We start from the raw sequence: 10,952 nt of genomic DNA on the forward strand, positions 1-10,952 counted from the left end.
TCTTCGAATACTTTTGGCACAGGCGTAATCGCCGTCGCCACTACATGGACCACAGTTCCTTGGGGTAACATGCTGGTAGGACGAGCAGAGTGCGGCCAATTGGATTTTTTGTATTAAGGCTCCCTTGAGCCATTGGGCTGACGAGCCCCGGATCAGCACCTGCGCGCCATGAGTGGTACTTTACCTGATAATACTTTGCCAGTCTACGCGGCAACCCCACACACTCACCTACTCCCTGCTGACGAGAGGCAACTACCTCGAAACACGTGTCCAGGGATGGCTAATGCGACACTTACTTTCTTTAAATACTTTTGGCACAGGCGTAATCGCCGTCGCCACTACATGGACCACAGTTCCTTGGGGTAACATGCTGGTAGGACGAGCAGAGTGCGGCCAATTGGATTTTTTGCAATTGCAGTAGATATCCAGCGTGCAATTGTTTGTTTGGTGACCGGATGACCCTTTCGCATCCGTCCGTAGGCCACAAAGAGTTGGTCCTTTTTACGAGTAATAGCCGTTTTTTGAAGGTAAAATTTCAGACATCTCTTGATGTCTAAAGAATGAAGTGTCTTCTCTGCAGGAGTTTGAGGATTAGGGAAAAGTTTTTAAAATAACTGGCTCATTGAGATGGAAATCCGATGGCACCTTGGGGATAAAGGTCAGATTGGTGTGGAGCAAGACAGAGTCTTTTGTAAATTCAAGAAAAGGCGGTTTAGTAGTAAACGCCTGTAAGTCACTGACCTGGCGAGAGGAAGTAAGAGCCAGGAATAGAAAAGTTTTCCAAGTAACGTATTTGAGATCGAACTTGTGGATTGACTCAAACGGGGGTTTCATGAGCTGCGCTAATACAATGTTCAAATGCCAAGGTGGAGGTGGTCGACGAATTGGGGAAACATTCGAAAAAGACCCCTAAAAAATTGTTGAATTACTCTTGACGAGTAAAGCGAGTTGTAGCCATCTTGACGAAACCGTGAGATTGCTGCTAGAAAAATTTTAAGGGCAGATTACGAGAGGCCTGATTTTGCCAGGTGCAAAAAGAAAGCAAGAGTTGTTCTGGCTTGGAATGAATAGGATGTACTTGAGCTTCATTGCACTATAGGCAGAATCTTTTCCATTTGAGTTTACATGTTTTCACAGTTGAATCTGCTCTAGCCTTACCCAAGACCTCTCTACAGTCTAAAGGAATGTCCAAATTTACAAATTCATAGTGCTCAAGTTCCAGGCCGCTAAACGTAGAGATGCTGGATCGGGATGACAAATTTGGCCGTGTTCCATGGTCAGAAGATTTGGAAGAGGGCGAAGAATGATCGGGTCGCACTGTGACAGGAGCAGGAGTTCCGTGAACCAGATTTGTCGAGGCCACCGGGGGGCTATTAGAATAATGTGACAGGGTTCCTTCCTCATTTTTTGCAGAGCTTTGGGGACTAGAGGTATCGGTGGAAAAGCGTAGGCATGTATTTTCGACCAGTTCATCAAAAAGGCATTCTCGCATGACTTTGGTTGGGGAAGCCGAGTTGTGTAGAACAGGCATTTGCGGTTCAGATGTGTTGCGAACAGATCCAGATTCGGGGCACCCCATAACCAAAAAATGTGATCCAGAGTGGGTTGATGTAATTCCCACTCATGATTGGTCGTGGATGACCTGCTTAGGGAATCTGCAAGATTGTTCGACGCTCCCGGAACATGCACTGCTGTGAGGACCATGTGATGTTGAATCGCCCAATCCCAAATTTGTTGAGCCTGAAGGGACAGCAAGATGGACCTTGTGCCTCCTTGTTTGTTGATGTAGTGCATGGATGTGGTGTTGTCTGTTCGGATCAACACAGAGGCTCCTCGTAGGATGCTGCGAAAAGCTTTCAGAGCCAGAAAAATGGCCAGTAACTCCAGCAGGTTGATGTGCCATGTCTTTTGTTGAATGTTCCACTTGCCTTTTACAGTTAGTTCTTGCAAGTGCGCTCCTCAACCCTCGAGAGATGCGTCTGTCGTGAGAGTGAAATTTGGAGTGTCCACCAGGAATGGACGACCTGAAGAGACATTTTCTTCGAGAGTCCACCACAAAAGACCTCTTTTGATTCGAGATGTGACTTTGACTATAATCGCTGAAGTATCCCGAGACTTGAGCCCATTGTCTGTCCAATTCCTCCAGGATAGGTCTCATTTTCAGGCAGCAGTGAGGGACTAGAGGAATGCAGGAGGACAACGTTCCTAGGAAAGATTTCAACTGTCAGACAGAAACGGACTCTTTTAGACAGATGGAAGCTGCTAAATTGCGATGGCGTAGAAGTCTTTCGGGTGACACAAAATCTTTTGCTTGCTTGGTGTCTAGAATGGCTCCCAAGAAAAGTCTGTTTTGAGCTGTAAGAAATTGAGACTTGTCCATGTTGAATGAGAGGCCAAGGGATTGGAAGAGGGACCTGCAGAACAGAGTTTGTTTGGATGCCTGTTCGAACGACGTTGCCTTCAGCAGGCAGTCGTCTAAGTATGGAAAGATTTGCACGACTTGTAGACGAAGGTAAGCTGCCACCGGTGCAAGGACTTTTGTAAACACTCGGGGAGCGGAACGAAGGCCGAATGGAAGAACTTTAAATTGAAAGTCTTTTCCGGCCATTCTGAATCTGAGAAATGTTCTGTGCCTCGGCAGAATGGGAAGATGAAAATAAGCATCTTGAAGATCCAAAGTGGTCATATACTCTCCTTGGGATAGAAAAGGAAGTACCTCCTGAAGGGACAACATGCAAAAAGTTTGTTTTTTTATGTATTTGTTTAGGGCACGTAGGTCCAAGATGGGGCGCCAATCTCCCGACTTGTTCTGTATGAGGAAGAAGCTTGAATAAAATCCTCTGCCCTTTTGTAGTTTTGGCACCACTTCGATCAAGCCCTTTCTTAATAACATTTTGAGTTGATTTAAAAGTTCCTTTAGGTGAGCAGGAGGGGGACCTTTTGGTGGAGAATTGGGAGGAATCTTTACAAATTCCAATGGGTGTCCCCTGGGCGCAATTTCCAGGACCTATTGATCGGTAGTAATTGGTGACCATTTGGAGTAGAAGTGGGAGATTCGACCTCCAACTCTTGAAAAAGCGGGATGACTCTGGGACGGTGAATGGTGAAAGTCATTGTTTTTTGGAGGAACCCTTTCCTCTGTAAGAGGATTTACCTCTGTATTGTCTGTAGGACGAAGAATGCTGTTGTCTATACGATTGCTGACTCTGGGAGGAGTTGTGGTGTTGTCCTTGCCTGTACTGATTGAAGTTTCCTCGAAAGGAAAAAAAAAAAAAAAAAAGAGGAGCCACGTCCTCTTGCGCCTCGAAAGGGCTGCTTTTTAAACTGTAGAGTTTCGAGAGCACGGGCAGTGTCGGTGTCCTTTTTAGGTCTCGCGAGCCAAAGGCTCGAAGAGACATTTTATATGTGGGAATTTCAAAGTGCTACCCACAGTTTTGGCTGGCCTAAACCTTGAGTGCACGATCACATGCACGTGCACAGCTGCTCCCACTCCCCCCTCCCTTCTAGCTTTCTTTCACTTTAGCCGCTCTGCTCCACTGCTCCTTCCATTCCCCCCTCCCTTCTCACCCAGCCCTTTGATGCTCTGCTCGATTCTAGCTTTCTTTCACTTTAGGCGCTCTGCTCCACTGCTCCTTCCATTCCCCCCTCCCTTCTCACCCAGCCCTTTGATGCTCTGCTCGATTCGCTGCTCTAGGAGTGACCTATAGAAAGGGGCCATCTGTTTGTAATTAAAGTCACCACGTGCGCTTGTTTATATTGCTCTACTCTCACTCCCCTGCCTCTCTCGCCCTCGTTTTTTTTTGTCAGTCCCCTCGGGGCACAAGCAGGCATCCACTTCTGTCATTTTCGCTGCGATTAGCTGTCCTGACAGAAGTGGATGCCTGCTTGTGCCCCGGGGGAACTGACAGCAAAAACAAGCATGCATCCACTTCTTTTTGCTGCGATCAGCTTGTTTTACGTGGCATATTTACTTACACTTGTTTTTTAATGCCTCAATAATGTGCGAAGGTGAAGGATGCAAATATGAGCACACTCTGAGGGACCCCCTAACCCCCCAAAAAACCACTCCATTGGCTAAGTCAACCACACTTGCAGCGCCATGGGCAAACACAGTGCTCTACACCCTTTTGCCGGTTTTGGCGTATAACAACGTGTATATTTAAGCCCCTGGCATCGTTTACAAAAATATAAAAATGCCTCGCATTAACTATTATGCTGTTGAGTAGGATAATAATAAAGGGTATTATTTAAACGCCTGTTGGCGCCATTAGATTTGTTTGCTTTACAAACGCCTACACATTCTTGCGTCACGGTGGAAATCGCAGATGCGTTGCACATGCAATGCTTTTAATCCACACATACACTGGCATGTCCGTGCAAGCTGATGTGTGTCATGCCTTCACGCATAATACTTTGGCTATTAGCCATAAAAACGAGGCTTCTCGCAGGTCAGCACCCTGTGATGATCAAGCATCAGGGGAAATAGGCCAATAAGTAACTGAATTAACATTGGTTTCTAAATGTACAAACGGCATTCAGAGTGTTGCAGTATTGACACAGCTGGAGACTTGAGATGTGTTGGGAGAGTAATAAACATGTTAGGTGGGGGTTGTCACTGAACCTCTACTCCGGAATCTGTGCTCATTTCCAATTTCTTAGTTTCACATGCTATAAATACGGGAGACCTTCCCATTAGCGTGGTACACCCTTTGCTGCAATGTGTATTTTGTTCCAGTGATATTTTCCGTGCCAATGCTCCCCATCATAGGCGTGCACACTCACCCGGTTGAGGCTCCTACCATGAACCAAGAGCGAGTTTCAGCAGCTGGTTATCAGGGGTGTGATGCAAGCGTACACACACAACCACACACACAAAAATGCACACAACCACACCCAACCACACACCCAACCACACACACACAACCACACACACAACCACACACACACAACCACACACACACACAAACACACACACACAACCACACACACACCCAACCACACACACACAACCACACACACACCCAACCACACACACACAACCACACACACACCCAACCACACACACACAACCACACACACACCCAACCACTCAACCACACACACAACTACAAACACAAAACACACACAACCACAACCACACACAACCACATTCACACTCACAACCACACATACAACCACACACACAACCACACACACAACCACACACACAACCACAACACACGCACAACCACACACACAACCACACACAACCACACACACAACCACACACACACAACACACATGCACACAACCACACACACATGACACACAACCTCAAATACACACACACACAACCACACACAACAACCACACAACCACACACACAACCACACATGCACAATCACACACACACACAACCACACACACAACCACACAAACAACCACAACCACACACACAACCACACAACCACAACCACACACAACCACACACAAACAACTATACAAACACACAACCACAACCACACACACACACACAACCACACACACACAACCACAACCACAACCACACACAACCACACAAAACCACAACCACACACACACACAACCACAACCACACACACAATCACAACCACACACAACCACACAACGACATGCACACACAACCACACACAACCACCCAACCACACACACAACCACAGCCACTCACACAACCACACACACACACAAACACACACAACCACACAAACACACACACACACCCAACCACACACACAACCACAGCCACACACCCAACCACACACAACCACAAACACAACAGCACACACACAACCACACACACAACCACACACAACCATACACACAACCACACACACAACCACACAACCACACACTCACACAACCACACACTCAAACACACACACACACAACAACACACACACACAACCACACACATACACAACCAAACACACACAACCACACACGCACACAACCACACACACAGACCCACACACAACCACAACCACACACACACACAACACACACTCACACAACCACACACAATCTCAAACACACACACACAACCACACACAAACCATACACAACCACAGTCACACACACAACCACAACCACACACACACACAACCACGCACAACCACACACAACCACAACCACTCACAACACACACACAACCACACAGACACAACCACACACACACACAACCACACACACAACCATAACCACACACACAACCACACACACACAACCACACACACACACAACCACACACACAACCACACACACACACAACCACACACACAACCACACACACACACACAACCACACACACACAACCACACACAACCACACACACAACCACACATACACAACCACACACACAACCACAAACACAACACAACACACACACACAACCACAACCACACACACACAACCACAATAACACAACCACAACCACACAAACAACCACAACCACACACACACAAAACGACACACACACAACCACTCACACACAACCACACACACACAACCACAACCGCACACACAACCACACAAACAACCACAACCACACGCAATCACACACACACACAACCACACACACACACACAACCAAAAATGCACACAACCACACACACACACACAACCACACACACACAACCACACACAACACATTCACACAACCACAAAAGTTTTTGGGTCTGTCAGCATAAATACGCTGTCACCAAACACGATGAACACCTCGGGAAAGTTTGGGAAGTCACCCCCAACTTTGAAACCACTTGCTGTTGCAGAGTGTGTGTTGTACACATGGCAATACCTTGACACAGCAGACTGTTGCAAGGAATGCTTTGAGCCTCGAAGGCTGACAGACCTCAGTCTGTGCATTAGTTCACCCCATCTTGGCGCTGCATGAAAACAGGGTGCCCACTGTCCAGCATGAAGTGAGACATTGTGATCGGGGCTGGAGATGCTATTTAGCAATCTGCTTAGAACATTGTGTTTCATTTATGGCATTAAACATAAAGGAGCACTGGCAACACTGATAAAATGGATTTCATTTTGAGTAGTGACTAAAACTTTAAAAAAGCCTGCAGTACTGAAACAAGCATTTGCAATGCAATAGGTCTCGCATTTGCAAAAGTTTAAGCTATTGGCATTGTTCATGACAATGCCTTTTTTAATCTATTTTATAAAACAAACACAAATAAATGCCATTGTCATTTACAATGACAATAGCTAGTGTTGCATTATTAGTAATGCCAACTGGTCACACTTTTATAATGCGAGACCTATTGCATTGCAAATGCTTGTTTTATTATTTGACGGGCATAGTCGATATGTTTGACAAACAATGATTCACCGTCGTAAGGCATGTCCAATATTTTTGTCTGTACCTCTTGACAGAAAGACATGGCCTTTAGCCAGCCCTGACAACGGAGGACTGCTGCACCAGCCAAAAGACAGAAACCAGTGGAAGACACATCAGTAGCACAATCGATAATTTCCGAGGAAATTCTTTCTCCTTCTTGAAGAATTTTTAATGCCTCTGCTTTAGACGCCTCTGGTATTAGATCTACAAGAGATACATCAGACCACATTTGGCGGTCGTAACGACCCAAGATAGCTAAACAATTGGCCGCACGAACTGTAGTTTCCGCCATAGTGGAAAACTTCTTGCCAATACCTTCAAGGAGTCTACCCTCTGTCTGGCGGTGCAGATAATGGAGATGATGGGTTTCTGGATCAAAGCTGTGCCGCCTGAGTAATAATGGAATCAGGCTTTGGTTGCGAAATGAAACAAGCAGGTGAATTTGCAGGGGCTTTGCATTTCTTATCCAGCCTCGGTAGAACAGCTGGAATAGAATTTGGAGTTTGCATGAGCTTGAGGCCTTCTTGCCAAATAAAATCGATGATGGGAATAGAACGGACTTGTTTGAGGCAGATCTTTAAAATCATATAGGAAACAATCTTCCTCTCTGGTGGTCATAGGAAGGTGGAATCTTTTTGCCGCTCTTTCCATGAGTAAATGAAAACCACCTATGTTGACCGGTGGAGAATCCAGAGGAGCTGGAGCAGCGGGAGACGGTGTTTGAATCGGATAGTTGTCCCATTCAGAAAGAATGGATCCGTCATCCAGTTCACCTTCTTTGTCACCTTCATCATCATTCTTGTCGTCATTGTCCTCCTCTATGATTTGAGGAACATCGTGATGTTGAATTCTGGTCGCCGACGTAGGTGTGGCAACTGATTCTCTAGTAGGAAGAGGTTGTGGAGGTACTTGCAGCGTTAGAGAAGTCTGTACTGAACGTAGAAAATGGCGGTAGTAATCATCCAACATGAACTGGAGGTTGGAAATAAGAGTTAAAGGTATCTGTGCGATAGGAAGTTCCTGCACAGGTGCTAGTCACAAGTAGAAAAATACTCTTCCTGTAGGTAGTCATCATCAGAGTCCTGACATTTTATAAGGGGGACTGCGAGCAGCCCAAAATCTGTCGTCATCCTCCGATTCCTCATCGTCAGAAGTAAATAATTCAGCTGGAGGTTGAAAAGGAGTTTGAATTGGCAATAGGGTATCCAAAGAGGAATGTGGCCGTTGAAGCAAAGAGCTTGAAGTCTTCAAAGGTACGAGATCCATGGATGCAGTTGTAGCCGTTACCGTCGACGATAATCGTCGTTGAGTCACCGTCAACGAGGAAGCCACCGCCGACGGAGCCACCAAGGAACGCTTTTTCCTGCGTTTGCTTGCCGCCGAAGTCAAAGGCACAGTAGATGAAATAGGTCTCACCTTAGACGCGACTACAGCAGCTCTCATCGACGGAGGAAGCAACAGTGAGCTAGTCGACGAGATAGGCAGTTTGAGGTAAAAACTGCGCAGATGGGGAGTCTGACGCCTGAGAATCAGATCTCGGGGGCTTTGAAGGTGCAGAAAGACTGAGGGGAAGAAATCACCCCTTTTGAAGTTGAAGGTTGGATAGTGGGCTTATCCACATGATGTTTCTTCACCACTTTACGTTTTGGAGAAACCTTTTGATACTCACTGGTCCTTTTCAAGGATGAAGAGGTCTTGATTGATGACACTCTCCAGGTCTGAGAGAGGGTTCTCTGAAGTCTTCAACTTCTGTAGCCACAGAAGGAGATGCCCTTCTCTGTCCTTTAGAGTCTTCTGAGAGAAGGTTCTACATATTTTACAATCCTTTACCTGATGTTCAGGATATAGGCAATAGATCCATTTTTTATGAGGGTCTACAGAATGAAGTCTGTTTACCGCAGTTTCCACAAGGTCTGAAGAGGGATTTCTTGGTAGTAGACATCATAAAACTAACTTTGAGCAGAAATGAGAAGAAAACTGAGCTTCGCTCAGGGAGACTCCCTTCACACGACGTGTGGTAGAAAATCTGAGGGCCTGAGCCTCTGGGGAGAACATTCTAAGAGGGTGCGGACGCCTGATTGGCTGGAATTTGGACTAAAACATAATGACAGTAATATGTTCTAGAAGTGACAAGTTGTCTATCCATAAAAACCCTATGGTTTCACTTTCTTTTATGCCTATATTGGCTTATGTTATTACTACATTGCTATGTTACGTACTGTGGGACTCCCACTTTGACAACGGGGAATATTCAAGCATGTGAATGAATCTATGAAAGTCACCCCAATACTGGAGAAGGAAGAAGATGGGTTGGAGGGTGGACTAGGATGCAATGTACACAATTATTCACGAAGAAGTGTTATGTCATGGATCAGGAGTAGCTGGACTCCAAGGACATCCTAAAGGATATTCAGGCAGTTCAATAGTTGGGATAAGGAACACCAGGGCTTTCAGAGACAGGAGACAAATGAAAGCTGTGTGTTGCGAATGCTAGTCAATCTATTTTAGGATGGATACACCAACATGACTTGCATAATCATCAACCCAGGACACAAGATCAGGTAGCAGTGTTGGGAAAGGACGGCAACATTCATGTGATTATCAGGGATGCCAAATCTGTTTTTGGTGATGCCTTAAGAATGCTATAAGGTATGAGAATAAGATCTTATTGGAAGTGTTATAGGGATTGCAATTGATCTCCATTTTAGTTTCCCCTTCTAACTTAGCATCTTTTTGAGATGATGGTTTAAACATGTTTTTCTCTAACATGATGAAATGCCACACATGTATTTATTATGGTTAGACATAGTTGTTCTGTAGTCTGCACTGTAGTTTCAGGCACACATACTAAAACACAGTGTCCTTGCTTTATTTTATGCTCGTAGGAGACAACTCTTTTACCCAGACTAAGTAAAGATTTTTTTCTGCATCTCTGGCAGAATGAGATATGCCTGGTGTTTTATTAGTTAAACAGCATCCATACTGAAATTTGGCGAGAGGCACTTTGCACACTGGAGTTATCATGGATGAAGTGGAGAGCTGTGAATGAGAATGCAGCTCTGCAGGCCCAACATTCATTCTAAGAAGTAAGATAGCTGCGCAGGCAGATGCGTGTATGCTTGCAAACTCAGAACTGAGCGCATTCGTTAATGCACTGAGGCCAGCTTCCAGAGACATTACACCAAGGTATGGGATTAGATCATTACAACTGGGTCTGGCAGAAGGGTACTTAGACCATGCTTTCGCTAGTGTATGGGTATTCGTAGTAGATAGGAGTAATATTATGAATAATCAACATGGCTGAATTATTTGTGTTTTTCACAAGTCTACTAACGCTTGTACCAATGAGGTGTGTGATCAGTCTAATAATCGCAGTTCATGTTCTAATTACAAGGACGAGTTATTTTCGATAAACATATTGAAAATGTATTATTGTCTCTTTTCTTTGTGAAAACTTGGGCATGCAAAAGACATATGAAAGGGTTAGATTTGTTTCAACATATTATTTGGGAATAAGGGTGGTCATGTTCAAGGTTGCTGGAGTACTCAGTTGGATTGAGAAGTGCTTATCACCAGATTTAACCACACC

This window comes from Triturus cristatus, chromosome 3_2 (genome assembly GCF_964204655.1).
Source record: "Triturus cristatus chromosome 3_2, aTriCri1.1, whole genome shotgun sequence".
Classification (NCBI taxonomy): domain Eukaryota; kingdom Metazoa; phylum Chordata; class Amphibia; order Caudata; family Salamandridae; genus Triturus; species Triturus cristatus.